Genomic DNA, 18,501 nt, shown 5'->3' with positions numbered 1-18,501 from the left:
ATGCTGGTTAAACAGAGTCGTTTTTGTTAACTGTACTTCCTTAGATATTGTTTCTTTTGCAAACTTTGCAAGTGCCAAAAATAATGTTATCTCGCCAAACTTTCTGTGTTCACTAACCTGCATTTTTGCTAAGCCATTCCCACATAATCTATAAGCAATAATATTAGATGCCATTAGTGAGGTGGGACCTGTTCTATGGTACCTTTCTGGAAGAGGGTGTGAACCTCTTTCTGGAGAAGGTCTTGTTGTGATGAGTCTGCATGGCTGCCCTGGGAAGGGGGAAAGGTGAGGAACTCTATAAGGTATCTCCAGGGTACAGTGTCTAATACCTATTGATTAGTGGTTATCTTGCTCCAGTTGTGTGCAAAGAGAGCAAGACGGCCCCTGCAGACAATCAGGGAAACCAGAGGGTGTGTCTAGGAAGGGTTTGCTGTCCTCAGCATAAGAGTCAAAATGGTTGTTTGAAAGGGCGTTGCGGAAAGATGGAGGAAGTAGAGGTGAAGGCAGCGGAAAACCTAGGTTATTGGAAACATTGGTGGCAGTGATGTTGTTCTTGCTGGTGTGGGAGGTATGGTTGGTAAGTGGGGCAAGCGGGGTATCTGGGTCGGAAGGAGGTCCAGTGTTGCTAGGAGGTAGAAGCGGGAGTCTAGAAGTCCAAGGACCAAAATGTGGCACATGAGTCCTTTAGCGAGTGTAGACTCTCGTCGGTCTTGTCACTGAAGAGTTTTGATTGTCAAAGGGGAGGTACTCGAGTGTGGTTTGGACCTCCTTAAGGAAACTTGATGTCTGGAGCCAAGAATCTCTGCGAAGAGCTACTCCAGATGCTAGGGAATGTGATATCTTATCTACTGCATTGAAGGAGCTTGCAAGGATACTTTGGCTACCAGTTTACCCTCCTCAGTGGTGAATCTGAACTCCGCTTTTTTGGCCTCTGGCAGGGAGGCTTGGAACTCTGCTAATTTAGAGTATGACCAGAAGTTGTACTTCGCCAGTATGGATTGGTAGCTGGCAATGCAGAATTGGAGGCCCACCAAAGACTAGATATTGCAACCAGTTAAGTCAAGCTTTTTGGCAGCTTGATCCGAAGGAGTGGTCCTAAAATGTTGATGTCTAGTTCGTTGTAGTGCTGCCTGCACTTCAAAGAGTTAGGTGGAGGGTGTATAAACAGGAAGTCCATACTCTTAGCAGGGACAAAATAGCATCTCTCTGCCCACTTAGGTGTCGGGGTGCATGACACCAGAGTATGCCAGACCACCTGGGCTGGGTGGAGAAGCGCTTTGTGTATAGGGAATGCTGTGCGTGAGGGGGCTGTCAGTTGTAGAATGTCCAGGAATTTGTCCTATGGATCTTGTACATCCTCTGCCAGAAGGTTGAGGGCCCCCGCCATGTGACATAAGAGATCTTGGTACTAGCCCTGATCATCAGGTGGAGAAAGGCTAGGAGGGATGAGTGCTTCATCCAGTGATGACAATGCACCAGTCTGAATCTACAGTTCTGCTGGTGCTGATGGTATTGCGGATCTGACATTACCCCATGGCTCCTGGTAGACCGACAGAGGGTCTGTGTACTTGGGTGAAGGGCGGTGGAATGGATGCTGCAGTGCTACCAATTGTGATAGGGGACCTAGCGGTGCCAGTAGGGCCAGTCATATGAGTCTTGTTGCATCAGTGGTCTGTGAGGGTATCAGAACCACTGTTGTATGGGCAGCGCATACACTGGCATGTATGGAAGGCGCTGTAGAATATGGGAGCAAACTGGTGAAAAGGCTGGACCCAGTTCTGAGTACTAGTCCGAGTTTGATGGCTGGTCCAGGAAGGGTGGTGCCATTGGGATGGGAGGAGCCAGCAGTGCTGTTGGGATCTGTGATGACATTCCACACTGTGAACTTAGCGATTGGTGTAGAAGTAGAGGTTCATCCACTGGTGATGGAGGCTATATGATACCAGTCAATCGCTGCTGTGTCAGGGAGTCCACTGGGTTCAGAAGCAAATCTGCTGATGGGGTGAGGGGAGATAGCTGGCCAGGCGTGCATGGTACTTGAAGCGTACACGGTACCAGCCGTGAAAGACTATATGGGTCCAGTGTGGTGGATGGAGCTGGGTGTTCCTGTGGGTCACAATGCTTAGACTCTGCTCCGCTTTGGATTTCTTCAATGGTGGAGCTACCCGGTCTACGTGCGACATCTCGTCGGGCCTGTCACGGCTCGGGGAAGTAGTACTGTGCTTGGTGGCGGTCTCTCTTGGATATCCACAGTTGTGCCCATGGTTGTGCTTCTCATGAGAACAACGGGTTTTACTCGGTGCTGCTGTTACCGTCGGTGCCGCATTGGCTGGTGACGGTGGTACCAGGCACTCCGGGGGGTCCGTCATTGTCATTTTTGAGTGCGCACATGGACACATTGCTTCCTCCATGAGGGGCTTGTGTAACCTGAGTTCTCTAGCTTCATGGGTTCGCAGTGGAAAGAACCACCAAATGGAGAGGTGGGCAACAATGTGGCTTTCACAACGCAATAAAGGCAGCTTTGGTGTTAGTCGCTCACAGAGAAGGCTCTTGGGCATGACGCACAGTTCTTAAACCTGACTCATTGGGGCATAGTCCCCCGCAACTGGTAGGATGTCCCGCGATGGATTAAGGCTAACTATGCTAAGAGTACTAACTATAACTATGAATAAAATTACTATATATAAGAATGAACTACTGAAAAACTACTTTTGCTATGCAGATCGAAAACAAAAAGTGTTCCAACTCTGCCCCTGTGGTGGTAAGATGGAACTGAGGGGGCCTCAGCCTGCGCAGTCTCATAAGACCTCGGGCACACCATGTGTCTGAAGCATGACATACACATGGGTCAACAGAGACTACTCCAAACAGTTCCAGCTCCAGTGCATAGCCCACACCTCATATGGAATCCACATAGGGACCAACACTTAAATCTTTCTTCCCTTACCTCTAGCTTGTTGGAAAAGAATTGGATTTTTTTTTAAATTGTCTAAGCTCTATTATCATTCTTCATATTAATGTGTCTATCCTGTTCCTGCATTTCACTGAGAAGGATCTCCTTTAGGAAGTACTCTAATAAATGAATCTTGTGTCTTTGGGAAAGAATTAACATTTTCAGGTGGACTGGCAGACCAACAGCAGCAGGAGTAGAAATAGTAATAAGAACACAGCTAGGGAATGTGAATCCTCTGTCCACCTCAGAAAAGGATTCTGGAAGGACTTATGTTCTTAGGGATCAGGGCAAGTAGTAACAGGAGCACAGTCACTACAGGGAGTATCTTAAAGCTTATTGAAGGAGGCAGTGTGGTCCAGTGGTCCCTATTTGCAAGGTAGAAAGAATATTTACTCTCATGTGTAAAGTTGTTCTGAGCTCTCCAGGTGGAGAAGTTCTATGTAAGAGAAGTATGATTATTTTGTCTGAAATAGGTATACACTTCCAGATGGAGGGTAAATTCTACCTCATGGAGATATTTCCACGCTAGCTCTGATCAAGCTAGTGCACTAAAAATAGGGTAGCTGCTACTATGCAAGCAGCAGGAGGGATTGGCAACCGCGAGTATGGTCTTGGATGGATAGTTAGTCTGGGTGGCTTGCCCCGCTCTCACTACCACTTCTATGTTCTGCTTTTAGCATGCCAGCTTGAGCAGAGCTAGCATGGATTTGTCTCCTCGAGCTGGGAATCTCACCTCCTACTCGAAATGTAGACATAGCCTGAGGGGTTTGAGAAGAGTCAACAAGGGGAACTTTGAATATTGGGGAGCAGATCTGGGGATGAGGAGGGATAGCAACAGAATCAGAGATCAGAATGAATGGATTTTATTCCCCAAGGTATCAAACAATAACTCCATGAGATTCAAATTGTGCTCAGGGTACATTTCTCTAGATGAAGGATTGCTTATAATGGGCTCAATAATTAAGCTATTATGTAAGTGCCTATTGAGAAGATTGGAGTAAGACACAAGTATTTTGCTTTACATTCGGAATTTTTTTAACAAAACCCTGAAAGTATTTTGGAAGAGTTTGCAAAATTCAGGGGAAAACCTTAATTCTATAATTCAATGTACTTCTGTGAATGGAGAAGATTATTGTCCGTTTTTTAGTGTAAAATAAATGTTTGAAATATTATTTATATTAGTTGCTGTGTTATTCTAGATACTATGCAGTCATATACAAAGAGATCGTTCCTGTCTTAAGGAGCTTCTGAACAGATTGTGACATTCTCACAGGTTCATTTACTCTTCTTGTCAGAGAGCTGGCATTAGTTGCATATAAGTTTGCTGGACTTCAACCATTTATATATATATATAAATGTGATGGAGGAGAGTATGAGCTAGACAGTGAGGCAAGTAGAAGAAAGGTGGACTAGAAACACTATCCTCATCATGAAGCCATTCTCTTAGTAAATAATTATTTTGTACAACCATGTATGTTCCATTTGATCTCTGCCAGCTCCACCGATAATCAGGCTCAGATTGCTCCCTGCTGCAGAAGAAAATGTGAGGAGTCCTGAGGTGAGAAAAGCTTCAAAGTTAACCTATGCAGTTTCCTCTCAATTCCTCTACTGGAAGGGTAATAGAAGAAGTTTGCTACCTCTCCTCCCCTCCCCCATAATAATTTTGAAGAAGGATGGAGTTTGGCCCCCAAGCTCCCACTGTTCCTTTGTGATCTACAGGGGGTATGGGGAAATCCATTTGGAAGCCTTATGCACTACCTTTCTGCCCATTATAAACATGATTCCAGTAGAGCATTTGACCTCCCCACACCAACCCCATTATGCATACAAGCTGTGAGATCTTTAACAGAGGATTCCCTCCCTGCATAGATATTGTTGAATGATAGGCATATAGATTGTATGCAGTGTTGTTGTAGCCATGTCAGTCACAGGATATGAAAGCCACAAGGTGAGTGAGATAATATATTTTATCAGATCAACTTTTGTTGGCAAGCAAGACAAGTTTTTGAGCTCTGTTTAAGCTTGAAAACTTGTCTCCGTCACCAACAGAAGTTGGTCTGGTAACAGATATTTCCTCACCCACCTTGTATCTCAGGCACATATATTCTAGTTTTAGCATTTATCATTCTAAGTCTGATCCAGCAAATTGAGTAATTCCAGTGCTTTCAGTGCCTTCCGTGCAACTACTCACATGAATGGTTTGCATGATCAGCCCCTTAATAGGAATTGTGGAGTAGTCTTTCAGTTAGTAGAATTATGATGTAAATCATTAGAGTAATGTGAAACCTACAATAACAATTTGACCTTCTTTTCCTTTGTAAACTTTACAACTTTTGATCCAATTTATAGCTCAATTGACCATGATACAAATAAGGTCAAATATCTTGCTCAAGGTCACTGCAAGGTACAATTCATATTAGAACATAAGACTCTTGTCTCCAAGTCTTCCTTCGCTTAGTGTTTTGCATATTGGATGCTGCTGTTTCATCAGTCCATTTTAGAGCTTTTTGAAAAATGTGGGGGAAATGGGAATTTCTTCTAAAACTTTCTATTAAAATGGGGAAAGTCCATAATGTTTATCTAAATTTTCTGTGAAGAAACCAAAAAATAAACATTTTAGCACAAAATTTTTTTGATTTCAGCTCAAAAGTTTTCAGTTCTTTGGGGTTTTTTGGTAAAATGTAGACACCTTTCACTAAAAATGTTGTTTACCTGAAAATTTAGTTTTCTATCGAAAACAATTCTGATGGAAAATTTTTTACTAGCCCTTGTCCATATAATCACATGCAATACAACATTTCAATGCACTGCCCACTGACTACCATTGATTGCTCATTCTTTCTCAAATTCAGGCCAGTTATATTTAGATGCCTAACTGTGGTTTCCAGGTTGAATTTTTGGCCAGGTTTTGTTTTTGTTTTTTTCAGCCTTCTTTCTCATCTCTTCAGTCATTCAAAATAACTTTGTCTATTATTTTTAAATGCATGGTTTACAGTTTACAAAATGATCCCAAATGCTTATTTATCATATTTTCAGGTGAGGCAAAACAGTTAAAAATTACTATTAATTAGTATCTTGCTATATACATGAATGTATCTTTATAATATATTTGAATGCAATTGTAGGATTATGATTTGAGCCTCTCTTTGTACAATCACGTTTTACTGGAACTGTAGAAACACTTTCAGGGAACTGTAAGAGATCTCAGAGAGTTAATAAACTGTAATAAACTGTATTTACTTAATTACTAGTACTTCACTGAAGGTGTCAGTATTTTCAAGGAGACTCCAGTGAGTTTGAAAATGTGGCAGCTTTATGTGACAATTTTATGCAGCAAATGCAAGGGCTAAAATTGACTTACAATAAATTAAATCAACTTATGTGTAAGATGATCCTTAAATTAAATTAAAGTTCAGCTTGCTTGCCTACATTTTCTGTAGGGAAATATAACTTAGTAATGAAACAATTGTTTCTTGTTTCTTTAAATTTGGTTAAAGCTTAGACATTTTGGGTCTGATCCAGCAGCCCTTAGTCGCATGAGTGAATCTTATTCATGTGAGAGCTCCCTTTATTTCAACAGAGCCACTTCCAAGTTTGGGTCCTTAGCTTGTATTCTGTCTAGGCTTCTGGTCATTATTAGTGAAAATGCACTTTTTAGAATATTAAGCTCCTTCTAGTGCCCTCAGAACGTACACCTTATTTTAAATTTTGCCTTCAAACATTTTCATGTGTGGCTTCATTCTCCGTGAAATACATTTGTCTTTATATTCCTATTTTGACACAATTTCAGTCATTAGGGCTGCTTGTCAAATTCAAATATCATTGCTGAATACATACCTGAAGTTATTCTCCATACAGACATATAATTCAGGAAGAGTAAGTAAGTCTCTAACCTAAAATATTTTAACTTTGCTTTTTTACAAGATGTATAATATGCCCTCCACCCTAATGCAGTATGAAAGATCCATTACAAATCTTATCTCAAGTGGAAACTCTGAATATGTGGCTACACCCTTAATATTTTCCCCTATGAAAAATATTTTCATTTGAAAAACTGCATTGAAGTTTAAGTAAAATATCTGGACTAAATTATTTTGATTGAAATCTGATTTTCTCTCCAGGAATAAATTTCAAATGAAATGTTCTCATAAAAAAATAACAAAATATGGATCTCCTATAGAAGACAGATATTTAAACTTTTAAGACTAGTGTTGGGTTCGGTCGAGACAATGTAATTTTAATGGTAACTTCAAAACCAAACTTCAAAGCCAACTTCAGAAACCAACTGCAACAAAAACCCTCCAAGACAGCCTCATTCATACTCTAGAAATGAGATTATAAAGTTTAAAGTGAACTGCTTTACAAAGTAATGTCTCTGAGTCTCTCTTAACAGTTATGGGCCCTAATTTAGCAAAGCACTTAAGCAACTGCTAATATCGCATTGAAGTCGGGAGATTTAAGCACATGCCTGAATTCTTTTTGAATTGTGGTCATAAGCAACAAGAAGCACTCTGATATTAAAAAGAAAAATACAGCAATGAAGACTTTTTGTTGCTAAGAAAGATTGCACTATGATTAGCAGCTATGGTTGAAGAAGCTGATATTAGAAGACAGGAAAATGACATGAGCTGATCTGAGCTAGATTAGATCAATGCTATATATTCCCCACCATTTCACAACAAAATGTCAAATTTAGGGTTCTATCCAGATAAACTGAACCTCTGTCTCTTCATCTCTATGGAGATTCTATCGCCACAGAGGATACCTCTATTCTAGTATAGTCTGCCATTACTTTCTTAATAATGGAAGAAACTGAGAGCCCACTAGCCTATTATCACTTAGGACATTTCAGCTTTTAACCGAATCTTGGTGGTTGGCCTTCCTGTGTGCGTGTGTGAGAGAGAGAGAGAGAGAGAGACAGAGAGAGGCTGGGAGGAATTCTTCCCTAGCTTATTGAACATCTGTCACTGGTAAGCCATTATAAAAGGGACCAATCCTCGAAGTATTGGTATTTCCCAAGCCTGACAGCTCCATTAAAGAGGTCAGCCAGGAACAGGAAGCAAGGCGCCATTAAGTCTGAAGATTAATTTACTGTTGCTTATTGCCCATAAAGAGTGATGGGTAGGATAGGAAGAATGTCCGATTGACAGAGCTCCATTGGGGTGGCCCGTTGTACACTCAGAATGCTCCACAAAAAACATCCTGCCAGACAATAGTTTTGCTTTAAAAGCAAAGCCAGTAGGCATCCATGTGCCATCCATGCATCCAATTGCCCCACCACCACACACACCAGCAGCAAGACACAGATGGTAGTCTAACCCCAGTGTTGCAGTAACTCTCACAAGCCATGTGACTTTGTTGGGGACAAGCTGTCCAGAGTATCTGGGATACTGAATCATAGAAGATTTAGGGTTGGAAGGGACCTCAAGAGGTCATCAATCCAACTCCTGCTCAAAACAGGACAAACACCAAGTAAATCATCCCAGTCCCATTGTCAAGCCACACCTTGAAAACCTCTAAAGATGGAGATTCCACCATCTCCCTAAGTAACCTATTCCAGTGCTTCACCACCCTCCTAGTAAAAAAGATTTTCCTAATATCCAACCTAGACCTCCCCCAGTGCAACTTGAGACCATTGCTCCTAGTTCTGTCATCTACCACCACTGAGAACAGCCTAGTTCCATCTTCCCTGGAACCTCCTTTCAGGTAGCTGAAGGCTGCTATCAAATCCCCCCTCATTTTTCCCTTCTGCAGGTTAAATAAGCCTACTTCCCTCAGCCTCTCCTCATAAGTTATGTGCTCCAGCCCCCTAATCATTTTTATTGCCATCCACTGGTCTCTTTCCAATTTGTCTACATCCTTTCTGTAGTGGGGGACCCAAAAATGGACACAATACTCCAAATGAGGCCTCACTAGTGTCAAATAAAGGGGAATAATCACTTCCCTTGATCTGCTGGCAATGCTCCTACTAATGCAGACCAATATGCCATTAACCTTCTTGGCAATAAGAGCATACTGTTAATTCATGTCCAGCTTCTATCACAGAAGAGCTCCTTTTACAAATCTCCTCCTGGGCATCTTGCTACTGTAGAACTTTTTGTTTGCCCATTCTTTTATTACATGCCCTGGGTAGATTGGTCTGTGGTGGCATCATCCATATCCTTTTGTGGCTTGTATTGGTTAGAAGCCCATGAATATATTCTGCTGGACTGAGTAATTTATTGTGGCTTTCCATGATGGCTGAGTGTACAGCATTTAAGCCCTCCCCACACCAGTTAATGATTTTGAAAACTTTTAAGACTGAGGATTTCTGGATCTAGAAGCTCCTGGCTTTAATTGGATTTTCACCAATTTGATTCTTCTGTCAAGTGTCATACTATGCTCAATAGCAACTGTTTCTATTTGGTCTTGTCCACTTTCCACCAATTATTCATCTATAAAGGCTGTTGATTTTTTTAATATAAATTCTTGATATTGTGTTAATAAAGACATCTGAGAGATGCAAATAATCCATGCAGCTATATAAAGATCCTAAAGCCAATTGTTGGGCCTAGGTGAGCTGAGCTGGTAGAATGCAAAATGGGGCTATAGGTCACCTGTGCAGTTTCCTGATTCCCAGGTGGCTGGGAACTGCTCCCAGAAGATATTAAAGAATCTTTTCTAATATACTTTGTCTGGTAATAGTCCCCAAAGAGCCACGATCTCCAGAGCACAGCAACACTCAGGCCACACGTCAAAACATGCCTCCTATGGAGGAGGTGATGTAGGAGCAGTTATGCAAACTCTGTCACAAGGGTATTCCCTCATCTGAGGGAATTCTCAGCTGCCCAGTTGCAGCAGTTTACAACCCCTTCATGTCTCCAGAGCTGCACAAAATGGCTGCATAATGGGCCATGATCAGGCTATAACCCCAAGCGAGTTGGGGCTAAAAGAAGCGAGCAAGATAACTGATTTGAGAGACCATGAAGCGCTGACATGCTGACTTTTTCTTTATCATAAAACTACTTGCTTATGTATATTTTTGGATTTCAACGCCCTAAACACATGTAGATGCCACACACAATACTAGTCTTTTTAAGGTTATTTTAGGTCAATGGTCTCCATTACATAAGGGATTAAAAAAAAAAAAAAACTTGAAAAAAAATCTTATGGCCTGTCTGTGAATCTGTTTAAAATGTGTACTTCTCGTAGTTATTAATCTCAACATCAGTCCCTATAGAATACATTTTTATGTTATCTAGTAGTATTTTTTTAACTTTGTCTGTTTCTAGTTTGAAATTGAATAGCTCAGTTAAAAAAAAGCATTTTTATTTTCATAGAATAAAAATATGCAAAAGACACACTGTACTCTGTCTATTCACAGTCTCAACAAAACAGAAAAAGGATCATACCTTATGTGATGGAGAAAACTAGGGATCTTTTCCGGCAGAGGGATTTACATCTGAAACATCTAACACATCAAGATGAGAATATCACCTCAATTTATAAAATTGCTTGTGAAGAGAGTCAAAGTGTGAAACTTAAAACAAAGATTAGCAAACTGAAAATTCATGCAGCTGTATATAGAATACTAATAGTCTTTTTTAAGCAACTATGTGATTGGTTCTGCAAAAGGAATTATGCAGTTATGTCAGTGAGATGTCACCAACAATGGAACTCTAGAAATTTACAAAAATGTATTTATTTATAGAACTGAAAGGGAATATATTTTCTTCAGCCAGGTATGTTACACTTTTTGCCTTTTTTAACACTGACAATTAGTTAGCTGACACTTCCTTTGAGTCTAATGACTGAGAATTATGATAGCTGTTATGTAGTAGTATGTTCAACCTTTGTGAGCAACATGGACCTAAAACGCCAGAGGGGTGAATTAACTGTCCTTTGATGCAAGGCAGTTTTGAAAAAAACATCAGCATCTTCTGTTTTTCCTATGTTTTGATATGAAGTGAGATTTTCTGAACTGTTTTTATAATAAGAATGCTTGGTAATTCAACACATACCAAGCATAGGACCATGACCCTGCCCTAGAAAATCACTTGAAAAATCCAAGTGATTATGCATGCAATTATTATGGCATTGGTATTCGTTAATGCTAGTCAATATGATTGATGGCTTTCTTTCATGGCAGTCAGCTTAACTTATTGAGGATTTTCACTCTGTGACTTATAGCTCAGTAAGAAAAAAAAATAGTTTAAATTATTGCCAGAAACTCATTGAAACTGAAATAATGTATATTGAATTAAGCAATTGCATTCAAAAGCTCCATGAAACAATAAATCATAGCACATTTTTGGAATGGGACATTCTAAAAAAGTTAGACATCCTGACTGGAAAAGATTGATTTCTGTGTGTAATTTGTCCAGGTTCAATAGACGAGATTTTGGTTTTTGAGTACAGGTTTTTTACAGGTTGTGCAGGACTAGACAGATAAGAAACTACCAAAACTGCTATATATAATTCCCAATACATCTGATAATTGCCAATTAGTATATATTATTTTAAATTCTGAGAAAAATAAATTCATATTTTCTGTAGATTATTTATAAAATTTGTTGGCAGCCAGTTAATTCTTTTTTTCTGTATATCATTGCAATGATTCCAAGGGTAGAGGAGGGAGACTAAAGGATTGCATTAGAAAATGTCTACACTTTCTCCTATGATTTAGACAGAAATGCACTGTTCCAGCCTCCCCTTTCATTGTGTGATGCTGGGTTGCCAAAATGTTGTTCAGTAACTTGCACAAATCAATAGAAGTCTGTCCAATAGTTGACAGATAAGTATAAGTGAGTTATGTGCCATCAATCAATTGCCTCTATTGCTAATGCTTATTTCTGATTGCTAGTACATACCATTAAAGAGAAGGACTTAGCTCTCAGTACATTCCCCATTTCTTTCTTTCTGTGTCTTTCTAGATATATCCAGTGGCATACCGAGAGTCTCCGGTGCCTGGGGTCCAAGCCTACCTTTGCACCCTCCTCCAGGCCTCACAACCCTGCACTTACCTGCCACTCCAGCCCGACCAGAGGCCTCTGCAGCCCAGCACCTGGGGGCCTGGCCCCCTCCCCCCCCCCTCAGTATGCCACTAGATATATCAGATCCTTTAGACTCAAAGAGAAGCAGGTATGGCAGCTTGATGATTTTCTCCTGCCTCTTCTGATGATGAGGTAGTTTTGATGAGACGCAAACAATCTAGAATTGCCTTGGGAGGTAAGTTATGCTTTCAGCTGGAGGTATTTCCGCTTCTGTCTCCTTCAAATGTTCTTGAGTCCTGACCATCTCTTACATGCAAACTCACATGTTCTTGCTAAAAAACCTGTGGGACCAAAGCCTCCTTCTTTTGATAATAACTTTGATTGTAAGTTAAAGAGGTTTATTCTTCCATGTAATTAGGTCAACATTTTCAAAAGTGGCCTCTGATTTTGTGTGCCCATATGAGCACATTATAGGCTTCATTTTTCAGAAAGGTTAAATATTTGCAACACAATTTGAGGGTGGTGGGAGCTGAGCTTCTGAAAATATCTGCAAGATGTCTCAAGTTGTGCACCCAACACTGAAGAGCATTTTTGAAAACTTTGGCCCCAGTCTTGTGTAGAGTGCTTGGAAAATCTTAAGCACTTTGTAAATGCTAGATACTAGGATGACTAGAACATTTTTTATCATCAACTTTTTCCATCCCTGAGTGCTGCAGTGCTGTTAAGGACAAAGGATTCTGAGACGGAAAGAGGAGACGATTTGGGTTTCACATTCCTGTCAGCCTCTTCCATCTATGAAAGCCGATTCAGTCAGCTTTAATTCTGCAACTGAATTCACTGGCAAATTTCTACTATATCACTGTGTAAAATGATTTGTATTTGTTACTGCAGGCTGTCACATTCCTGGACTGTTCATTAAAGATATTCTGTAATTCTGATACACTGTCTCCTAAAATGTCTTTTGGTTACATAAGTTACTGTGTGATCAAAAATAATTTATTTGTACTACTACTTCTTTCATATGACTTAAAAACAGCCTATTAGATGTCCAAGTCTAGGTTGGAGATCTAATTGATTGATTCAGGTGATGCAGAGTGGATGGCAGAAACAGCATCTGAATATGATAATTTGGGACATTGGTTGATAAGTTGTTCTTTAGTTTGAACTCTGTTTCTGCAGTTACAAATGGTATTATGTTTCCATCCCCATTTATGGAGAAGGTAGGCACATCTGCCATCTGATGTGTGAATGTAGTTCAAAGTGGACCATATTTTCTGGGAGAGTGAAAAGCCACTGGATTCTTTAGTGGGTCCTTGTTGAGAGGTTTTTTTTATTTGTTTTGGTTTGTTTTTAGGGACACTGTTGTCCTTCCGCCTTGCTCGCCATTGATCTTTGGAGGAAAATCTTGAGTGTTTGAGCACTTGCCCTGCAAGCCAAAAAGGTTTTCTAGATTCGAGTTGGAACCTCAGTATATTATTTAGGTCTTCATGTATTGGAAGATCCTTATTCCTTCGAATGTGATGGAATTCCTGAAGGATCCTGATGTAGTGACAAATTTGGGGTGGGTGGATGTGCACCAGTACGGAAAGCCACAGTTGTGACATTGACTTTACTGTGCTTGTAATATTCTGCATGATGGTATAAAGTTGAGAATCGACAAGCCTGTGTGGGAACTGTGTGTCCAGACAGGTGAGTGTATTCTGAGGCAGAGTAGACAAGGACAGTGAAGAGGTCCATAGAGAATTTGCATCGGTTTCCCAGGTTGTTCCTGACAATTTCTGGTTGAGATTTACACTCATCTTTATTTTGTCATGGATTTTTTTCATGTGCTGAGAGTATCTGAGAGTTCAGTCTAATGTCACACCAAGATATTTTGGGTGGTATTATTTCTTATCTACTGGACACAGAAAACGACTTGCAGTTCTGACCTAGTCTTTCAATTGTTTAGATGAAATGCTGATGTGACAGTCTTAGTGGGATTTGATTTTAGCCACCAATTTAGGAAATATTCTTACATGATTTTAGTTTCTTTGGTTAGGATTTGTTCTATGGTAGGTAAATTCCATGCCTGTGTGGTCAGAGAAATGTCATCAGCATACACAATTTCTGTCATGATATTCAGGGAATGTCAGTGGTGTGGATATTAAACAGGATTGGTGCTAGGACTTGTTGTAGGGTAGGCCATTGCTGAGAATGTGTGGTTTGCTGAGCTGTACTAAAAAGCCAAGTTAAAAAAACAGTTACTGTGGTGCTATAAATGATCAGTGATTTATATAGTGCCACAAATGTGCATATGTTTTATAAAGTATGTCAAAGGCTGGCTCCCTGCTTACAAACTAAGCCATGTAAAGACATGATAATTTAGAAAACAGCCATGCCAGAAAAAGGTTACCTGTTTAAATAGCCAAGTAAAACAAGACCCAGATAGGACATAACTCCTCTTTTGGGGGGAATTTGGGAAGGGAAGACCAAAGTTGGACAGTGTAAATGGCAAGTTCTCCAAAACTTGAGTTCCTTAACATATGAAATATTTTGATTTAGAAATCTTGCATTACTTTTCTTTATACAAGTGGTAAGAACTAATGATTTGGTATTTGTATTGATGGAAAAAATGACAAGTGACATAAAATAAAACAAAAACACACAAGAGCAATGAAAATCATGGGAACCTGAGAATGAAAGAATCAGCCACAGACCGTCCATTCATTTCACTGAACGCAAGGGAAGTGTTTCCTGTGACACAGAATATGTAAAATCTACTACAGTTTCAGACAGTTATGTGTATAGTACAGTATGTGTATGTACAGAACCTTGAAAATAACCTCTAGAAGCAAAAGACCCTAAGGCAATATTTCATATAATGAGGACTTAATTCTCTTGATGCTGCAAAACAATATCAGTACATTCTCCAAAGCATTCATTAGGCTGGCAAACTGAAAAAAACACAAGCATATGAAGGATTAATGGTGCATAACTCACTTCAACGCATTCAAAAATGTTTGTAGAATGGCCACCAGTCTGGATGTTAAAAATAAAGTATTGAAAAAAAACATGCTGAGGTGACACAGTAACTTGCAAAACAACTTTGGTCCTCTGTTTGCAAATATATTGTATCCAGGGCTCCATAAAGACCAGAAATTCAGGCATTTTACAGTGAAGTATTTCACATATATAAGCATGGGAAAAAAACAGTCCATTCTTATGTACCATATCCATGATTTGAAAAAGATACACTATGCTTGCAATTGGTATGGCAAGTATGTTTCCTTTTGTACAGAGCATATTAATAAATAAGTATTCAAACACATTACCAGATAAAACCATGCTTGAGAAGTCATGAATACTTTAATACATATAACAGGTTTACAGATTTATTTAGGTTGAAAGGAAAATGTCCAGACACACATGCATAATATGTATGTGTAATATATATATGGGAGTCTGGAGAGGGAAGAGCACTGTAAACAGTTACAGATATTCTGCTTAAAGGTTAATAAATCATCAATGCATAAATTATTGTCTGCTTACTCTTAAGCTGTAGTAAGATGTCTTCTCGCAAATGGTTCTCTTGTCTTCATGGATATACAAACACGATGAATAAATGAATACATTTTTAACTAATCTGTTCCTGTTTTGACTTGTACTCCCTAACCTGAACTGTGGTTTGGGATCCTGAAGTGGCTTAAAAATATTTTGTAATGTTGAATAATATATTTTACATCTTGCTGGATAAATAAATTTAATTTTCCTTGCACACAGCCAAATAATTAAAAAATACTGGAACTCATCTCTGCAGGAAAAATATGCACTGTTCTTGTTGATTTTGTTATATAAATATTCTTAAAAAGTCATCAAGGTTGATGTTGGAGTTTGATGGCATCATGAAAAGTGGCCATTCTGATTAATCATTAGGCTGTTTAATGTGTAATCTTTTAGATCATCTCCATAAGAACCAGCAGCACTGTATCATCATGCAGTTATGAGAAGATAGACAGCATTGTTCAAAAGAGCTGGGCAATTAATTAAATGACATGCTTGTTCATCTTACAGGTCAAGCACTTAATTGTGCCAAGAATTGCTTTGAAATCATGTATGCCTCAACTTAGACCTCTTGGCTCCCAAGAGAGATCTGCAGGTCATACTGCATATCACACTCCTTCTGGATGGCAGACTAATGCTGGCTAATCCTGTTAGCATACATAATATATTCAGGGATATCTAGAAATCCACATGCACATGTAGTAATTCTATACATCTGTTGAAAGATAAACTTATATTTTTTACTTTATCTGACTGAAATATGGTTCATGTTTAATGTTAGTGCCCTGTGTGCTAAGATTTCTTGGGGCAGGGAAAGAGGTGAATGTTAGCATTATTGTTATGATCTTTCAACTTTGCACATTTTATGTATTTTAGTGAGATTTCATTGGACTGATCACCATACTTTGCAGCACCAGCATTCAACTCTTACATGGATCAAAAACTACTTTCCCAGTGCCCCCAGTGGAATTGTCCTGTTGATTCTGATGTTTTCTCTTTTATACAGATCAGTGGGGTATTCTTTTATAAGGATCAGATTATAAAGTAATTGCTTCAATTTTTGGCATTGTTTTATAAAATCTGAAAGAATGTCACAGTTTTCTGAATGCCACTCATCTTTAAGTACAGGAATTACAGATAGCTTGGCTTAGCACAAAAAAGACTTGTAAGATCCCTTCCTTCCTTGCAAAATAGAGAGCCTAATGCTGACCTCATAGCTCAAGCAGAACTACTGCAGGTATGTCTATGGGAGCTCAGAATCACACCTCCCATGTAGACCTAGTGAGTAACTGACAGTCTGTGCTCCAAAGTCCTTACAATCTCATTTAACACACATGCAGACAGAAGGTGAAATGAAGCATGCTTGTCCTTAGAGGTGGCTGAAATATTACAATTATTTTTCATGGAAAATGTGTCAAATTATATTTTATTTTGAAACTCCTCATGAAAATGTGTGGTTTTGACCACAAAAAAACTGATGTGCAAAAACTCACTTCAGTTTAAAAAAGTAATTTTTCAGTAAAAATGTTCAGTTTTTGAAAAACAAAAATATTTAGCAACACATTTTCAGTTTAAATTTTCATTTAAAAAAAAAAAACCAGCACATTTTGAATGCAATGACAATTTCCCACAGAAATTAGTAAAAAAATATTTTTCATTTAAAATAGAAAGTTTTAATGAAAATATTTCAAACAGCTCTAGTTGTCCTCCCCGGTTTACATCAGGGAACTTAGGCACACAGAGAGACTAAGTGATTTGCCCTCGGTCACACAGCCAGTCAATGTCAGAGCCAGGGATTTCACACAAGCCTCTTGAGTCCCATTATACGGCCTTAATCACAAGGCTGTCCTCCCTACCTCAGGAATATTCTCCTGTGGGTACCCTCCTCATGTCTGCCATAGGTGGAGATAAATTCTAGATAAAGGCCGCTAAACCATTCCACAAGTTTCTGGCCATTTGCAATTCTGTTGCTTACTTCTTCGTTTCCTGTCCCATGCAGCAGAGGGGAACATTTGGCACTAAATTAGTGTTTGGCATGTGACAAACATTGCCAAAATCATTTAGATTTGTTAGTATATAGGATGCACATATAGCCTTGAAACTTAAGGGAGCAGATTAATGTTCTGGGGTTCATATAATCTTTTTCCCTTTGTCAACATTTTCAGAGCAGTTCATTGTTATAAGAGAGATTGTTATAATGCATAATGCAAAATGATTGTTATAATGCATAAGATGTTAAGTGCCAGATCCCATCCCACTGAAGTCAATGGGAGCTTTACTGTTGATTGAGAGGGTGCAGGTTCAAACTTTAAGAGCATTTCTTCATGCTTCATTGCCTTTGGAGAGTGTGCTCCTTCTTGGTCATTTGGCTAACAGCATGCGTAATATCAGACTCCAGACAGGACATACCCAATAACAAACTATCTCTTGCCCTTTCGGGTAGTGATGTTGATACTTGATATTATAGGTATTTTCCATCTCTCTATTTACTGTGGCCTTTCCTCTTTGTAACCAAATATTTCCTGTTTCTGCAGAGGTGAAGGGACTCGTGCCGCAATTCAGGAAAGCATTTGAACAAATACTTATGTCTCACTGACTTTAATGGGGCTTAAGCACATGCTTAAAGTTAAGCATGCATTTAAATGTTTTGTTGAATAGGGATGCTTTCCTCAAATGGGGCCTCATTGAATTACAGTCCTATTCAAACCATATTTTGAAAGACTTGATCACTTCTTCTTTGAATATTTATGCTGTCTTAGTTTTGTTATGAATAGAGCTCTTTGTTTCCTGCTCCTGGAGTCTAGTCTAAATAATGACTTCCAATGAAGTGCTTCTGTAAGGTCACCAATGCTTCTCAGACCCTAGCTAAAATAAACATCCTAAATAATGAAATTTTATTTTTTATAGACCTCATATATCATTGACAAATATTGTAAGTTCTCCAGCCAGGAAATGGCAACAGGTTTCAACACCTCAGGCTCATTGACTTGAAGACGGGCCTTGCAAAAGATTTGTTTAATTGCAAAGGAGAAAGCT

General features: G+C 39.3%; 1 protein-coding gene across 1 annotated transcript in view; it reads left to right on the top strand.

Annotated features, from left to right (window-relative positions):
* The window catches only part of ROBO1 (roundabout guidance receptor 1), a 935,708-nt gene that overhangs the window by 386,540 nt on the left and 530,667 nt on the right, over positions 1 to 18,501 (top strand). The gene's annotated exons all lie outside the window — the stretch shown is intronic.

The sequence above is a fragment of the Emydura macquarii genome, unplaced genomic scaffold (assembly GCF_026122565.2).
Source record: "Emydura macquarii macquarii isolate MOO-44397 ecotype Brisbane River unplaced genomic scaffold, CSIRO-AGI_Emac_v2 contig_75, whole genome shotgun sequence".
In the NCBI taxonomy this organism is placed as follows: Eukaryota; Metazoa; Chordata; order Testudines; family Chelidae; genus Emydura; species Emydura macquarii.
Note: the sequence above shows the minus strand (reverse complement) of the source record. Positions and strands in the feature narration are given on the sequence as shown.